The sequence below is a fragment of the Chiloscyllium punctatum genome, chromosome 10, assembly GCF_047496795.1.
Source record: "Chiloscyllium punctatum isolate Juve2018m chromosome 10, sChiPun1.3, whole genome shotgun sequence".
Taxonomy (NCBI): Eukaryota; Metazoa; Chordata; class Chondrichthyes; order Orectolobiformes; family Hemiscylliidae; genus Chiloscyllium; species Chiloscyllium punctatum.
This window is the reverse complement of record NC_092748.1, coordinates 111,395,052-111,413,347: the sequence shown is the minus strand read 5'-3', so window position 1 is coordinate 111,413,347 and position 18,296 is coordinate 111,395,052. Positions and strand designations below refer to the sequence as shown.

Below are 18,296 nucleotides of genomic sequence, written 5' to 3'. Positions count from 1 at the left end.
ACTCCAGTCAAGTTTAAATTTAGAATTTTGACAATATTAAAACCAATGAAACGATTTGATGCTTTGGGGTATAAGATCGAAAAAAAAATGAACAGTTGGAGAGGAGGACTAGGTAAAAACAATGACTGCAGATGCTGGGAACCAGAGTCCAGATCAGAGTGGCACTGGAAAAGCACAGCAGTTCAGGCAGTATCCAAGGAGCAGTAAAATCAACGTTTCGGGCAACAGCCCTTAATCAGGAATACAGACAGAGTGCCTGAAGGGTGGAGAGATAAATGAGAGGTGGTGGGGGTCCCTCCACCCTTCAGGCACTCTTGATGAAGGGCTTTTGTCTGAAACGTTGATTTTACTGCTCCTCGGATGCTGCCTGAACTGCTGTGCTTTTCCAGCACCACTCTAATCTGGAGAGGAGAACTGTCAAGCCACCAACATATACAGACTGCTTGCAGAATAGCTCGCTTAAAGTTACTTTTATCTATCAATGACCTATGAAATTGACAAGGTGAAAGAAGACAGACAGTGGTGATTGCTGGTAAATGTTCATCCTGGAGTTTAGTTATAAGTGGTGTATTGCAAGGATCTGTTTTGGGACCACTGTTTGTAATTTTTTAAAATGACCTAGATGAGGGTATAGAAGGACATGTTAGTAAATTTCCTGATGAAGAGCTTTTGCCCAAAACGTCGATTTTCCTGTTTCTCGGATGCTGCCAACCTGTTGTGGTTTTCCAGCACCACACTAATTTTGACTCTAATGTCCAGCATCTTCAGTGCCCACTTCTGCCTAGTAAATTTGCAGATGACTGGTTGTGAAGTTGTGGGTAGTGCCGAAGGAGTAGGTTATAGAGGGACAAAGATAAGTTGCAGAGCTGGGCTGAGAGGTGGCAAATGGAGTTTAATGTGGAAAAGTGTGAGGTGATTCACTTTGGAAGGAGTTAACAGGAATAAAGAGTACTGGGCTAATGGTAAGATTCTTGGTAGTGTAGATGAGCAGAGAGATCTCGGTATCCAGGTACATACATTCTTGAAAGTTGCTATCCAGATTGATAGGATTGTTCAGAATTCATGTAGTGTTTTAGCTTTTATTGGTAAAGGGATTGAGCTTGGGAACCATGAGGTCATGCTATAGTTACACAAAACTCTGTTGCAGTCAAGTGTTGGAGTATTGTGTGCTGTTCTGGTCACCGCATTATAAGAAGGATGTGGAAGCTTTGGAAAGGGTTCAGAGAAGAGTTACTAAGATGTTGCCTGGTATGGAGGGAAGGTCTTACAAGGAAAGGTGGAGGGAGTTGAGGCTGTTTTCATTAGAGAGAAAAAGATTGAGAGGTGACTTAATTGAGACATATAAGATAATCAGAGGGTTAGACAGGTTGGACAGTGAGAGCCTTTTTCCTCTGATGGCGATAGCCAGCACGAGGATTGATAGCTTTAAATTGAGGAGTGATAGATAATAGGACAGATGTCAGAGGTAGTTTCTTTACTCAGAGAGTAGTGGGGGCATGGAGCTCACTGCCTGCAGTCGCAGTAGACTCGTCAACTTTAAGGGCATTTAAATGGTCATTGGATAGGCATATGAACGAGAATGGAATAGTATAGGTTAAATGGATTTCAGATTTGTTCCACAGGTCAGTGCAACATTGAGGGCAGAAGGGCCTGCGCTGTGTGGTAATTTTCTATGTTCTATTACTCTATAAGTGTTTGTTGTCCATCTTCAATTGCCCTTGAACTGAATGACTTACTGGGATTTTTCAGTAGACAGTTAAGAGCCAACCACATTGTTGTGGGTCTGGAGTCAGGAAAATATGTTGTGATTCTTGAAAGGATTCAGAAAAGATTTACAGGAATGTTGCCAGGTTTGGAGGGTTTGAGCTACAGGGAGATGCTGAGTAAGTTGGAGTTATTTTCCCTGGAGCATCGGAGGCTGAGGCGTGACGCTACGGAGGTTTATAATATCATGAGGGGCATGGATAGGATGAATAGACAAGCTCTTTTCCCCAGGATGGTGGAGTCCAAAGTTAGAGGGCATAGGTTTAAGGTGAGAGGTATAAGGGACCCACGGGGCAACCTTTTCATACAGAGAGTGGTGCATGTGTGGAATGAGCTGCCAGAGGAAATGGTGCTGGCTGATATAGACCGGGTACTGGCAAGTGGATTGGGATATCTGGTCGGCATGGACAAGTTGGACTGAAAGGTCTGTTTCTGTGCTGTATGTCTCTGACTCTCGGACTCTATGATCCAATTACAGCCTTTGGTGGCACAATGACTCAATGGTTAGCACTGCTGCCTCACAACACCAGGGATCCAGGTTCAATTCCAGCTTGAGGGTGACTGTCTTTGTGGAGCTTGCACATTCTCCCCATATCTGGGTGATCCAGTTTCCTCCCACAATCCAGTGATGTGCTGGTCAGATGAATTTGCCATGCTAAATTGCCCATAGTGCTCAGGAATGTGTAGGTTCGGTGCATTAGTCAGGGGTAAATGTAGAGTAATGGGGTAGGGGGAATGGATCTGGATAGGTTACTGTCTGGAGTGGTAGTGTGGACCTGTTGGGCTAAATGGCCTGTCTGCACACTGTAAGGATTCTATGAAGGCATCTGAATGGGTATGTGAATAGGAAGGGTTTAGATGGATATGGGCCAAATGGGATTAGATTAAGTTAGGTTATCTGGTTGACATGGACAAGCTGGACCGAAGGGTCTGTTTCTGTGCTGCACAACTCTCTGACTCCAAGTAGGTTATACCAGGTATGGATGGCAGATTTCCTTCCTGAAAGGATATCGGTGAGGCAGGTGGGTTTTTTAAAGCAATCATAGGTAATTTATTGATCAGTATTACCAAGATTAGCTTTCAATTCGAATTTATTAATTGATGATAGATTACACTGGAATAGAATATAGTAAGTTTGTGGCTGGAATTTGAGGTAAAGGAAATCTTCAGACTTTCTCAATCAAACCTGTAAATACGTGTACTAAATATAGCAATTGAAATTGTTGAGTTGTAGGGACAGATAGCCATTTGGAATATATTAGTGATTCTTGAGAAGATTTGTAACTCAGGTTAATGATATGGATGTAAGTTAGCTCGCTGAGCTGGAAGGTTTGTTTTCTGACGTTTCGTCACCGTGCTAGGTAACATCATCAGTGAGAGTCTCTGGTGAAGTGCTGGTGGTATGTCCCACCTCTCTATTTATGGGTCTTGGTTTCCTAAGGTGGGTGATGTCATTTCCGGTTCTTTTCTTCAAGGGGAAGTAAACAGGATCTAAATTGATATGTTTATTGATGGAGATCTAGTTATAATGCCAGACCTTGAGGAATTTTCGGCGTGTCTTTGTTTCACCTGTCCTAGGACGTGTGTTGTCCCAGTCAAGAATATATTGTATTGTGACCATAGCAGACTGACAACTGAAGGAAAGCAGCCCTGGAAGTTAAATAATCATTTTTATCATTTTCTTTCTTTATTTTTGACACAGACACCAACAAATCGCTCTTTGACAAATTAAAGAATCAACAAGTAACAAGTACTACCCACAGGCAGTGCAACAATAGCTCAAATGAGGGATGGTTGGAAAAGAGGGAGGGAACAAAATTAAAATGGAGTTGAATTGGAATTAATGTACTCTAACACCTGCAGTGTCCACCTCTTTAGGCCTCCAGGTTTGGTCGACACTCCACACTTCCTCTCCTAAGACCCTGGGGCATGAATGTAGCTGTAGGGCATCCAGGGTAGGAACCAAGACCCTTTCCTCCATATTCTGCAGCCTGGACCAGTTAGTGGTCAATTTAGAGTGGTGCTGGAAAAACACAGCAGGTCAGGCAGCATCCGAGGAGCAGGAGAATTGACGTTTCGGGCAAAAGCCCTTCATCAGCATTTCTTGATGAAGGACTTTAGCCCGAAATGTTGATTTTCCTGCTCTTCGGATGTTGACCTGACCTGACCTGCTACACTTTTCCCGCACCACTCTAATCTTGAGTCTGATCTCCAGCACCTGCAGTACCCACTTTCGCCTCATGGTCAATTTAGCCAAGCCTGGGAGCAGACCCATGACAAGGCCCTCTGATCTGACCACCACCTTCTGCACCAGGTGCCCAAAGACCTGGAGGATGAGGCTGAAGTCCTACCGAAACAACATTTAATTTTTAAATAACTAAATATTCTTGGTCACAGTAAGACAGGAAAGGAATACAGCAGGGCAGGTAGTGATATTGGTGAAGGATAGCATCGCAGCACTGGAGAATGAGGATGGTCTCAGAAGTTTTAACGACAGAATTGATTTGGTTTGGATAAAGGGGGCAATTGTATTTCTCTGTGTAGTATATAGTCTGCCAGCTAGAGGGAAGGATGTAGGGGAACAAATCTGCAAGGGAATTACAGAGGAGCTTAAACATCATAGAGTAGTGGATCTTTAGTTACGTGAATATAGACTGGTATAATGATAGTGTAAACAGCAGTGAAAGGTAAGCATTCAGAGAATGTCCGACAATAGTATGTATAAGGAAGTGCCATACTTACTTCTTGGAAATGAGGTAGGTCAAGTAGATAAGAGGGGGAGCATTTACGAGACATCGAGGCAAAAAGGTAGATTTTAGGAGCAATTTAAAGGAGACCATAAAGGTAAAGAAATAGAGAGGTTTGAGGAGATAATTCCAGCATTTAGGATCTGGGTAGCTAAAGGCATTACCACTATTTGTGAACATTGAAACTATCAAGGGACCAGATTTGGAGGATGCTAGGGGGCTCACAGAGAGCTGGAGGCAGCTCAAGAGGTAGGGATCCATATAGATCAGAATCCTTACCATGTGGAAACAGGCCCTTTGGCCCAACAAGTCCACACTGATCCTCCGAAGAGCAATCTACCCCCCTCTGACTAATGCACCTAACACTATGGGCAAATTAACATGGCCAATTCACCTTACCTGCACACCTTTGGACTGTGGGAGGAAACCGGAGCACCCAGAGGAAACCCACGCAGACACGGGGAGAATGTGCAAACTTCACACAGATGGTCGCCCAGGGCTGGAATTGAACCTGGAACCCTGGTGCTGTGAGGCAGCAGTGCAAACCACTGAGCATGGCAGAAATTATTATCAAAATGATAAACTCAGAAGAAATTTTGATCAAGTGGAATTCTGAACAAAAACTGAAGATGAAAAAGCATTCAGCATGTTGGAACTCCATCGTGGTGGAAGTGAAATTTGATACTTTGGAATTTTCTAGGACGAGAATGAATGAGAAAGTGTTTGTTTCCTCCATGGAAATGCCTTGGCCAATTAGATATGATTTGCCAACCAATCTCCTGTAATATACATTGTTGTGATCATTTGAAATTTGGTATTCTTGCATTTGTCCTGATGAGTGCTGGATGAAAAACTTCACATCCCATCTCCCTGTTCAGCAACATTTAGCTTTGTTATATTGGAATTGTGGGCAGTTGGAATGACGGGAAAGGATTATGATATTTGGGAATTCTGTACAATGGGAGTTGATGGGACAGGGTTGGACCAGTAAAGGCTTGTACAATATGATCGAATGTGAAGGAGTTTGGCATAAAGGAATTTTATAGAATGCAAAGGGGTTTGGAACTTTGGAATCCCATTCAAAAAGTGTGAGCGAGAAGGAGTTTCAGGCATTGGAACTTTGTATAAAGGAAATGGTTTGAAATTAAGGAGTCTGACACAATGGAATTCTCTATGGTGGAAATGAATGGGAAAAGCTTGCCCCATTGAAGTTTTATACATCATGAGTGAACTTTAATAGCCTTCCAGTTTATCTTACAAGTTACTTGTTGGGTTTCTGGGGGATAATTGTTAACTCCTTGAGTTTCTAGCTCTCTGTCAGGGGATTGCTAACCCCGGCACATTATAGCCATGGGAAGTTCAATCATTCCTCTATCATGTCATCAGTACAAAATGACCCAATGCACATTTGTTGAAATCTCTCTCTGTTTAAACATCTGAACCTGTTTCTGCCCATATTTTTCTCTGTGTGCAGACAGGTGAATGAAAAATCTCCACAAGCCCAGCTTTCAAAATGTCCCCGTCACTTGAAGGATTTTCTGGCCAAATTGAATGTATTCTTTCCCCAGCTGTGTCACAACAGAAGCGAAAGGCAGCGATTTGACTGCTAATCTCTTTGAATCAAGAAATTCTCATTGTGACTCTCAACGTCTGACAAACAAACGCAATCAGGTTTGAAGTGGATCCTTCTGTAGCATCCCATTACAATCTAAAGCTGGTAGTTAGAGTAGTTTCCTGAACAAATTATGAATTGTGAGGCTGACAAGAAGAATTTGTTCCCTTGGGTTTCAGCTGCCCCGCCCCCGCACTGAGCAGATTGGCTAGATTTTGATGCAGTATGGTTATGTTGTGCTATGCTGGTTTCACAGAGTTTCTCTATGAAAAGAAACCCATTTTGCATTAAGCTAACAGACCTGCTTATAAAACAGATTATATGTCAAAGGCAGCAACAAAGATCTCATGTTCCCCCAATAACAAACTCGCTCAATGTTTCTAAGAGTTCCTTCTTTCTCCCCCCCAAAAAAAAGAGTTTTTAATCCCTGGGAGTTTTCTCTGCTGTATTACCTGCCTATAAGATCTTTATATCAACTCCCGCTCGAGATTTGCATTCACATTTACCACTATGTACAGCATCTTTCTGGTCCCTCAACAAACTCTGCAGTGCTTCCACAACCAGTGAATCAATTCCTTCTGTGACTTTAGGATTTGGCAATGTAGTCAACCCGAAACGATCCTCTGGCAGGGCCCAAATAGTCGCTGACCAGACTCACCACCATCTTCTCAAGGGTAAGGTTAACCTTGCTGACAACTCGCAGAAGAAACAGGAGCAGGGGTAAAGCAGAAACTCCCTTGAGTCTGTTCCCCAGGCATTCAATAGGATAACATCTGCCTCAAAACTAATTTCCTGCTTGCTCCCCTGATGAAGGGCTTATGCCCAAAATTTCGACTCCCCTGCTTCTTGGATGCTGCCTGACGAGCTGTGCTTTTCCAGCACCTTTTGACTCTGATCTCCAGCATAACCTGTAGGGATTTTTTTTAAATGAGCAAGCAGTGGTCAAGTGGTATTATCGTCAGAATATTAAACAGGAGACCCAGGTGGTGTTCTGGAGGCAGGGGTTCAAATCCTGCCATGGCAAATGGGGGAATTTGAATTCAATAAAACTTTGGAATTAAAAGTCTAATGGTGGCTATCAATGGTAATTGATTGTCAGGAAATACCTGTCTGGTTGTATTTTAGGGAAGGAAACAGCCTTTCTTACCTGGTCTGGCCTACATGTGACTCCAGACCCATAGCACAGAGGAGAAAGTGAGAACTCACACCTGCACACACACACACAACATGGGGGCTGGGGAAAAAATAAGCACTACCGCAGTTTGGGGGTTGAAAACAAATTTTTTAAAAAATAGACAGGGAATAAGAGCCTAGAAAAAAGAAGAAAGGTAAATAAACAGGAGTGACAGGGATCTTGTTCGAAAAAAAAGAGAAAGTGAGGACTGCACATTCCTGATGCCAGAAATGTTGATTCTCCTGCTCCTCAGATGTTGCCTGACCTGCTCTGCTTTTCCAGCACCACACTCTTGACACCAGACCCACAGCAATGTGGTTGACTCTTAACTGCCCTCTAGGCCATTAGGGATGGGCAATAAATGTTGAATGGGTCAGCAACACCCACATCTGTGAATGAGTAAACAAAATTCCCTTAATTTCCTCAGAGCATGACTAATTCTCTATCCCAGCCTTGAACGTGGTGGCGCAATCCTAAACCTCTGTAATAGACAATGCCAAAGACTCACAGCCCTCTGGATAATGAAATACCTGTTCATTTTCTAAGAGTTAGGAGGAAGAGTAGGCCATTCAGCCCCTCGCGCCTGCTCTGCCATTCAATACGATCATGGTCCATCTCATATTGGCCTCAATTCCACTTCTCTACCACTCTCCATGAATTCAACCTGTTACTAATTAAAAGATTATCGCACTCCTCACTAAATTTATTCCAGCATCCACCACACCCTGGGATATGAATTCCATAATTTTGCAACCCTTTCAGAGAAGTCTTTAAGGTGGCACGATGGCTCTGGGGTTAGCACTGCTGCCTCACAGCGTCAATGACCTGGGTTCAATTCCAGCCTCGGGTGACTGTCTGTGTGGAGTTTGCACATTCTCCTCGTGTCTGTGTGGGTTTGCTCCAGGTGCTCCGGTTTCCTCCCACATTCAAAAGACGTGCAGGTTAGGTGAATTGGCCGTGTTAAATTGCCCCATAGTGTTCAGGGATGTGTAGGTTAGGTGCATTAGTCAGGGATAAATATAGGTTGGGGATACTCTGGGGGGGGGGATACTCTTCAGAGGGTTGGTGTGGACTTGTTGGGCCAAACGGCCTGTTTCCATACTGTAGGGATTCTAATTCTAAAGTCATTTCTCCATGTTTGATTTAAATCTGCCACCCATTATCCTAAAACTATCTTACGTTGAAAGCTTGGAGCGACTGGGCTTGTATACCCGTGAGTTTAGAAAACTGAGAGGGATCTAATTGAGATGTATAAGATTATTAAAGGATTGGACACTCTGGAGGCAGGAAACATGTTTCTGCTGATGGGTGAGTGCCGAACCAGAGGGCACAGCTTAAAAATACGGGGTAGGCCATTTAGGACAGAGATGAAGAGAAACTTCTTCACCCAGAGGGTGGTGGCTGTGTCAAATGCTCTTCCCCAGAGGGCAGTGGAGGCCCAGTCTCTGGATTTGTTTAAGAAAGAGTTGGATAGAGCTCTCAAAGATAGTGGAATCAAGGGTTATGGAGATAAGGCAGGAACAGGATACTGATTAGGAATGATCAGCCATGATCATATTGAATGGTGGTGCAGGCTCGAAGGGCAGAATGGCCTACTCCTGCACCTATTGTCTATTGTCTATGACCTCTCATTCCAGATTGCCCCACAAGGGGAAACATCCCTTTTACATCAAATTTGTCGATCCTCCCAAGCATCCTGTAGACCTCAATTAGATCTCCTTCCATTCTTCTAAACTCCAGAGAGTATTGGCCCAAACAGCTCAATCTCTCTTCATAGGGCAACCCCTCACCCGTGGAATCAATCTAATGAACATCCTCTGAACTGCCTCCAGTACAACTACATCCCTCCCAGGGCAAGGGGACCAAAATTGCAAGCCTTCCTCCAGTCTCACAATTGCGTTGCAGAGTTGCAGCAATACTTGCCCGCTTATATATTCCTTTCCTTGTGCAAAGGTGTTTCCCTTGTCTATGCAGCATCAAAAGCTATCATATAGACAAGCGATTAATTAGACAAGCAAGTGAGTTGGCCTTCATTGCCAGGGCACTTGAGTGAAAGAGTAAAAATGTCTTCTTGTATCTGTGTAGAAAGTTGAGCTGACCTCACCTGCAGTATTGTGTACAGATTTGGGCTTTTATGTAAGGAACAAAATCCTTGCCACAGTGGGACTGCGATGAAGGTTTACCATATTAATTCCGAGGGTGGTGGAATTATTTTATGAGGAGACATCTGTACTCTCTAGAGTTTTGGAGAATGGATTGTGACCTCATTGAAACTTGTAAGATTCTTACAGGGAGTGATAGAGTGAATGTCTATCCCCATCGCAGGATGTTTCCTCTTGCTACTGAGTCTAGAATCAGGGATACAATCGCAGGATGAGGGGCAGGACATTTAAGGCTGAGATTGGAAGGAATTTTTTTTCACTCAGGGAATGGAATTCTCTACGTCAGAGGATTGTAGAAGCTCAAACGTTGAGCAGTTTCAAGAAATTGACAGATATGGAGATGATGGGGGAGAGTGACTTTGAGATAGATGATCAGTTGTGATCTGATTCAATGTCAGTACAGGATAGATGGGCAGAATGGCCTACTCCTGTTCCTATGTTCATATTCCAAGTTCTGAGATGGTGCCCTTGCGTTCTAGATTCTGCAGGCAGTGAAAACAACAGCTTAGTGTCCACCTTGCCAAGGCTCTTCAGAACCTTGTACATTTGGAAAGGATCTCCTTTATTCACAGCTCCTGGGAGCAGAGACTCAATTTAATCAGCTCGTCAATGTCCCAGGAACCATCCTAGTGAACTTTCACTGAACTGCCCCCAGAGCAAGTCTATCCTTCCTCAAATTCTTATGAATCAATCTTATGAATTCTTATGAATCAATCCCAAAAATATTCAGGTAGGTGGTGTTACTTTGAGGAAAGTCAATGGGACAATCTCAATAGAAACTTTTTGTACTCTTCTGGCATACATAGATAAGAATTAGGAACAGGAGGAGGCCATTCGGCCCCTTGAGCCTGCTCTGCCATTCAATGCAATCATGGCTGATCTGGTTATGGCCTCAACTCCACAGCGTTCTCTACCCTTGATAATCTTTGCACAACATTGTAAGAGCAGAAATGGGCTGTAATGAAGGAGATTTAACTAGTGACATGAAACTAGATTGCAATGGTCACTTGGGGCTTTCCAGAATCTTTGATACATGGTGGAAGATCTCTCATAAGAACCCTTTCCTTTGATGTCAGTAAGCGACAGGTCACTTCAGATTATTTGGCCATGGTCATGGCTGAGGTCAAGTCTGTTTATGACCTCACACAAAGCCCATGAGTAGTTGGCAAGTGAAAAGATGCAGTAATCTCAGTTGATTTCAATCCAGCCTGGCTTGAATAAACATTTCAGCTCACTAAGAGACGCTACCATTGAGATTGGTTCACTGAAAACAGATAGATTGTTGTTGGTTGACATAGCATGACCCATGGTCTTTACCAACCAAGCTAAGCAGTACTTTGTGCTTGTGTGCATAGCAGACTCAAAGGGCTGAATGGCCTATACTAATATTCCTGTACTACATTGGTCTAATATAAACATCAGATGCAAGGAGAAAGCATATAATTGAGCACATATCAGTGGCATATAACACCTCAGGCACCTCAAACATGGTATAATATAAGTCAAGGGGTGAGGGAGGCAGAAAACAGGTGACTATAAGCCAGTTCATTTGACATCAATCATGGCGAAGGTATTAGAATCAATCATGAAGCAGGCACTATGAAAAATTCAAAGTCATTGGGGAACAGTCAACATGATTTTGTGGAAAAGAAATCATGTTTAATCTATTTAATTTAATTCACCATGCAATCAAGTTCTTTGAAGGAACTTGAATGCATGGTGAATTAAATGGAGTCATAGAGTCATAGAGATGTACAGCATGGAAACAGACCCTTCGGTCCAACCTGTCCATGCTGACCAGATATCCCAACCCAATCTAGTCCCACCTGCCAACACCTGGCCCATATCCCTCCAAACCCTTCCTATTCATATACCCATCCAAATGCCTCTTAAATGTTGTAATTGTACCAGCCTCCACCACTTCCTCTGGCAGCTCATTCCATACATGTTCCACCCTCTGCGTGAAAAAGTTGCCACTTAGGTCTCTTTTATATCTTTCCCCTCTCACCCCAAACCTATGCCCTCTAGTTCTGGACTCCCCATTGATGTCCTTTTATTTATTCATTCATGGAATATGTGCATTGTTGGCTGGGCCAACATTTATGCCCCACTGCTGGTTGCCATTAAGAAGGTGGGGGTGAGCTACCTTCTTGAAACCCTGCAGTCCACCTGCTGTGGGTTGACCCACAACCCCCTTAGGGAGGGATTTCCAGGATTTTGACCTTGTAACACCGAAGGAACGGCAATATGTTTCAATGTCAGTCTGGTGAGTTGTTCAGTAGGGAACTTGGAGGTGATGGTCTTCCCATGTTTCTGCTGTCCTTGTCTTTCCAGTTGGAAGTAGTCATGGGTTTGGAAGGTGCTGTCTAAGGATCTTAGGTGAATTTTTGCACTGCATCAATGGTACACCCCATACTTGGATTCCCAGAAGGTATTTGACAAGGTAACACAAGAAAAAGCTTATTGCAAGAAGTAGGAATGTATGGTGTAGAGGATAACAAATTAGCATGGACAGAGGATTAGCTGGCTGGTGGAAAACAGGGGATTTTTCTCTGATTGGCAAAATGTGAAGAGTAGAGATATATCCTAGGCATTGGCTTTTTACAGTCTAGGTTAATGAGTTAGATGTGGGAAGTGAAGGGCTGATAGCTAAATTCACTCATGGCACAAAGACAGGTCTAAAAGTACATTGTGAAGTGGTTATAAGAAGGAGGCAGATAGATAAGTTGATTGAACAGGTAAAAAATCTGGCAGATGTGTGAAACCATGTTCAGTTTGACAGGAAGAGTGAAAAAGCAGATTACAGGTGTTTCCCCCCCAATTTACAAATGCTTGTATTTACAAACACAATCTCAGACAGCGGTGTAGTTCTAAAGATCCTACATTGACAATTTCCTGTAATTACATTCTGGTTTGCATACAAATTGACTTGCAAATGGACTCAAAAATGGAAGCCTTTCAGAACTGTCTGTATGATTTAAGGAGAGAGCCACCAAATGTCTATATACAGGTACAGCAAGTAATTAGGGAGGCTGTTGTGACACTAGATTTCATTATGAAAGGAATCCAACATAACAGTAACGAAGCTATGTTTCAGGAGAGGCATGGCCCAGTGATATTAAAGTTGGGCTATTAATCCAGCAACCAAGGTAATGTTCTGGAGACCTGTGTTCAAATACCACCAGAGATAGTGGAATTTGATTTTAATTTTTAAAAACCCTGGAATTAAGCATCTATGGCCAATGGGCTGAGGAGTGGCAGATGGAGTTTAATTTAGATAAATGCATTTTGGGAAAGCAAATCTTAGCAGCACTTATACACTTAATGGTAAGGTCCTAGGGAGTGTTGCTGAACAAAGAGACCTTGGAGTGCAGGTTCATAGCTTGTTGAAAGTAGAGTCGCAGGTGGTTAGGACAGTGAAGAAAGCATTTGGTATGCTTTCCTTTATTGGTCAGAGCATCGAGTACAGGAGTCGGAAGAATGTTGTGAAACTTGAAAGGTTTCAGAAAAGATATACAAAGATGTTGCCAGGGTTGGAGGATTTGAGCTATAGGGAGAGGCTGAACAGGCTGGGGCTGTTTTCCCTGGAACGTCGGATGCTGAGGGGTGACCTTATAGAGGTTTATAAAATCATGAAGTGCATGGAGAGGGTAAATAGATAAGGTCTTTTCCCTGGGATGGGGGAGTCTAGAACTAGAGAGCATAAGCTTAGGGTGAGAGGGGAAAGATATAAATGAAACCTAAGGGGCAATATTTTCACACAGAGGCTGGTGCATGTATGAAATGAGCTGCCAGAGGAAGTGGTGGAGGGTGGTACAATTGCAACCTTTAAAAGGCATTTGGATGGGTATATGAATAGGAAGGGTTTGGAGGGATATGGGCCAGGTGCTGGCAGGTGGGACTAGATTAGGTTGGGATATCTGGTCGGCATGGATGAGCTGGACCAAAGGGTCTGTTTCTGTGCTGTACATCTCTATGAGTCTATGACTCTATTGATGACCATTAATCCATGGCTTTTTGTCAGAAAAGCCGACCTGGTTCACTCATGCCCTTTAGGGAAGGAAACTGCCATCCTCATCTGGCCTGGCCTACATGTGACTCCAGACCCACTGCAAAATGGTTGACTCTTAATTGCCCTCTGGGCAATAATTGCTGGCTTAGCCACCAACATCCACAGTTGTGAATGAAGTAAATAAAAGTTATTGATAACATTGGTAAGAGCACATTTCAAATAGATCACACTGTTTGATTTTGTTATTTAAGATGGATGTAAATGTCTTGCCGGCTATTCAGAAATGATTTCTGGGATGAGTGGGTTGGCTTTTGAGGAAAGGCTGATCCCCTTACTAATCAAGAACCTATCTATCTCTGTCTTAAATACACTCGACGACTTGTCCTCCCACTGCCCTCTGTGACAATGAATTCCAGTTCGAAAGCACCATCTCTTTTCTCTGAGGTGGTGCCTCAGGTCTACGTTTCTCCTACTGGTGGAAACACCCCCTCCACACCCACTCCATCCAGGCCTCTCGGTACTCTGTCTGTTTCAATTCTGTTACAATTTGCATCGAAGCAACCACTTTGCTTGCAATGGGTTTCGAAGAACACCAATCACAAAATCCCCCCCAGAGGAACATCTGAGGGCTGAATCAGTCCTTGTCGATTGGTTATGACTTTTTCTTGCCTTTCCCACTTTTGGGCACCTTGGTCTGGATCTCATTGACGTTTTCTGATATTGTGTTGCAATGTCTGTCGAAGGTCTTGACTCTGCCAAGCAAAATCTTGTACTGGATTAGTGGTGCTGGAAGAGCACAGCAGTTCAGGCAGCATCCAACGAGCAAAATCTTGGCAGATTTTGATGTTGTAACAGTTGGTCAGGGCCTGTGTATTGTTTTTGATGTACTGCAACCAAACAGAGAGGGTTGTGTCATACTCTTCCTCCTCAGCCTTCTGAAGGTCTCTCTGGAAAACTTAAAAATCACACAACCACCTGATGAAGGAGCGTCACTCCAAAAGCTAGTGTGCTTCCAATTAAACCTGTTGGACTATAACCTGGTGTTGTGTGATTTTTAACTTTGTACACCCCAGTCCAACACCGGCATCTCCAAATCATATCTTGAGAACGTAATTTGAAAGATGTTCTGGGATTTACATATCAAAGAACAGAAACTAGCGTATCCCATTCTAAAAGGTGAAAGATTTAATCTAAAACAGTTTCATGTATCATATCTCCATGACACTGGATTCCTTTGTTTATAAATTCTGTGAGAATGATCTTATTCCCCATGACCCCCTGATGAAGGAGTGGCGCTCCGAAAGCTAGTGCTTCCAATTAAACCTGTTGGACTTTAACCTGGTGTTGCGTGACTTTTAACTTTGTCCTTGCTGTTAGTTAGTCCTGTGTGTGAAAATTGTTTCTTCTTACAACTCACTGGCAAGTCTACGTTCTTTCCCCATCCCTTAATGCCCTTGAGTCACCTTCTTGAACTGCTGCAGACCATTTGTGTAGGTATGTCAACAGTGATGTTAGGGAGAGAGCTCCCGGATTTCCACTATATTGCTGATAGACTTCTAAGTTGGAATGGTGTGTGTGTGTTGAAGGGGAACTGGCAGTCATATTCCAATGTGTCTGCTGTCCTTATCCTTCCAAGCAGTAAAATTCAGTTTTGAAAGGTGCTGTTGAAGTCAGTTTCTTGAGTTGCTGCAGGATTTCTTGCATTACAATGAGTTACCCTTCAAAAATAATCAAAAGGCCATAATATATTGAAGTGATGAAGGGTGCTACCTAAAGTGCAAGTTTTTATTTCCCTTTCTTTAGTTTTGCATTGCGGAAGTCACTTTTACCGGAAGGTCTGTGCATATTTTAACCAAATGAGTCAGTTAGCTATTGATCTATATATAGTGCGTGGCAGGCACTTTGGGAAATGCAGAGGGCATAATGAGCACGGTGGATGTAATTGCAACATTTTTCTCCACATCAAAACTTTGGATTCAATAACTGCAAATTAAACGTTTTCAGTTATTTCATTAAACTAAGGGTTCATTCTGGCTTTGAGTAAGCATGAAAAAAAACAAGAAAGATCAGCTCCTACTCCCATTAAACAACCCTGACTTCAGAGAATCAGGAAATATGTCTGAAGATCTGTGGCTGGTTAGGATCTGTTTTACAAACAGCGTCTGAGATTAACCCACACCAATGTTACCTCTTCTTCTCTTAAAGATAATTTTGCAAAGGTCAGTGCTCAAGTATTTTACTTTGATGTCACATTTAAACACAGCCAAAAATTCTCTCCACTTTTCCTAACTCCCAGGAGGTCCATTTGCCCGTTAGTCTTGTGCTCACTGACCTACATTGGTCAATGCAGACAACATTTCAAATTTCAAATCCTTATAATTGTGTTTGGGTCACTCTGTAGCCTCAATCCACTCTCCATCTAGGAGAAAGTGAGGACTGCAGATGCTGGAGATCAGAGCTGAAAAATGTGTTGCTGGAAAAGCGCAGCAGGTCAGGCAGCATCCAAGGAGCAGGAGAATCAACGTTTCGGGCATAAGCCCTTCTTCAGGAATGAGGAAAGTGTGCCAAGCAGGCTAAGATAAAAGGTAGGGAGGAGGGACTTGGGGGAGGGGTGTTAGGAATGCGATAGGTGGAAGGAGGTTGAAGTGAGGGTGATAGGCCGGAGTGGGGGTGGGGGCGGAGAGGTCGGGAAGAAGATTGTAGGTCAAGAAGGCGGTGCTGAGTCCGAGGGTTGGGACTGAGATAAGGTGGGGGAGGGGAAATGAGAAAGCTGGAGAAATCTGCATTCATCCCTTGTGGTTGGAGGGTTCCTCGGGTGCAGCGGACCACAGCTACCTAGACTACACCTCCTCCCACCCTGCCCCCAGTAAAAACGCCATCCCATATTCCCAATTCCTTCGTCTCCGCCGCATCTGCTCCCAGGAGGACCAGTTCCAATACCGAACAACCCAGATGGCCTCCTTCTTCAAAGACCGCAATTTCCCCCCAGATGTGATCGATGATGCTCTCCACCGCATCTCCTCCACTTCCCGCTCCTCCACCCTTGAGCCCCGCCCCTCCAATCACCACCAGGACAGAACCCCACTGGTCCTCACCTACCACCCCACCAACCTCCATATACATTGTATCATCCGTCGTCATTTCCGCCACCTCCAAACAGACCCCACCACCAGGGATATATTTCCCTCCCCACCCCTATCAGCGTTCCGGAAAGACCACTCCCTCCTTGACTCCCTCGTCAGGTCCACACCCCCCACCAACCCAACCTCCACTCCCGGCACCTTCCCCTGCAACCGCAAGAAATGCAAAACGTGCACCCACACCTCCCCCCTCACTTCCCTCCAAGGCCCCAAGGGATCCTTCTACATCCATCACAAATTCACCGCACCTCCACACACATCATTTACTGCATCCTCTGCACCCGATGTGGCCTCCTTTATATTGGGGAGACAAGCCACCTACTTGCGGAATGTTTCAGAGAACACCTCTGGGACACCTGCACCAACCAACCCAACCACCCCGTGGCTGAACACTTTAACTCCCCTTCCCACTCCACCAAGGACATGCAGGTCTTTGGGCTCCTCCATCGCCAGACCATGGCAACACGACGCCTGGAGGAAGAACGCCTCATCTTCTGCCTAGGAACTCTCCAACCACAAGGGATGAATGCAGATTTCTCCAGCTTCCTCATTTCCCCTCCCCCCACATTATCTCAGTCCCAACCCTCGGACTTAGCATCGCCCTCTTGACCTGCAATCTTCTTCCCGACCTCTTCGGCCTATCCCCCTCACCTTAACTTCCTTCCACCTATCGCACTCCCAACGCCCCTCCCCCAAGTCCCTCCTCCCTACCTTTTATCTTAGCCTGCTTGGCACACGCTCCTCGTTCCTGAAGAAGGGCTCATGCCCGAAACGTCGATTCTCCTGCTCCTTGGATGCTGCCTGACCTGCTGCGCTTTTCCAGCAACACATTTTTCAGCTCCACTCTCCATATACTCATAACCCAATCCTTGCAGCACAGACCCCCAAACCTTTATGGTGTGGAGGTAATGTCACTCAACTTATAATCCAGTACAAAAGGGAATTGTTCATGGGAAATCCCAACAGATTCAGAAATTTACATTTGTTAAAAATCTGGAATTAAAGGAAAGCTTGTTGACCATTGCCAATGTCATAAAATCTCATCATGTTGAAGGAAAGAAATCTGTCTTCCTTACCTGGTCTGGCCTACATGTGACTTCAAACCCACAGCAACCTGGTTAACTCTTCACTGCCCTCTGTTGGACACATAAGCTTGCTTTCAGCAGATAAGTATTGCTGATTGATATTTTCACAATTAGTTGTCACATCCAAGTAAGAGAGGTGATTCAGCTCCACTTTCTTTAACACTCCTGGGTTGGCCACAACAAAGATTTTAAACTCTACTTGGCGGGGAGCTGTTTCACACTAGAATTGACTTGATACCATCCAGGCCAAATCAGCCCACTTGATTGGCTCGCCATAAGCCATCTGCAACAGTCAATCTCTTCACAACTGACACACACACAGTGGTATCAGCGTGTACCATCGACACAATGCATTACAGCAACAGTCCAAGGCTCCTCTGAAAGCATCTTTCACTCCTACAACTACCACCCACAACAAACAAGGGGGGCAGAAACATGAGATCATTTTGATTTGCAAGTTCCCCTGTATAACACATTCCATTCCAATTTGGAATTGTATCAACTTTCCTTCACAGTCGCCACAGTATTCTGGAAAATTCTGGAATTTCATCCCTAATGGTATTGTGAGTATCTACTGCAGTCCATGTTCAAATGCAACAA

At 44.0% G+C, this 18,296-nt stretch overlaps 1 pseudogene; it reads right to left on the bottom strand.

Moving 5' to 3' along the window:
* Positions 1 to 14,011: 14,011 nt before the first annotated feature.
* On the bottom strand, positions 14,012 to 14,913 carry LOC140481824 (small nuclear ribonucleoprotein Sm D2 pseudogene; annotated as a pseudogene).
* Positions 14,914 to 18,296: the final 3,383 nt, after the last annotated feature.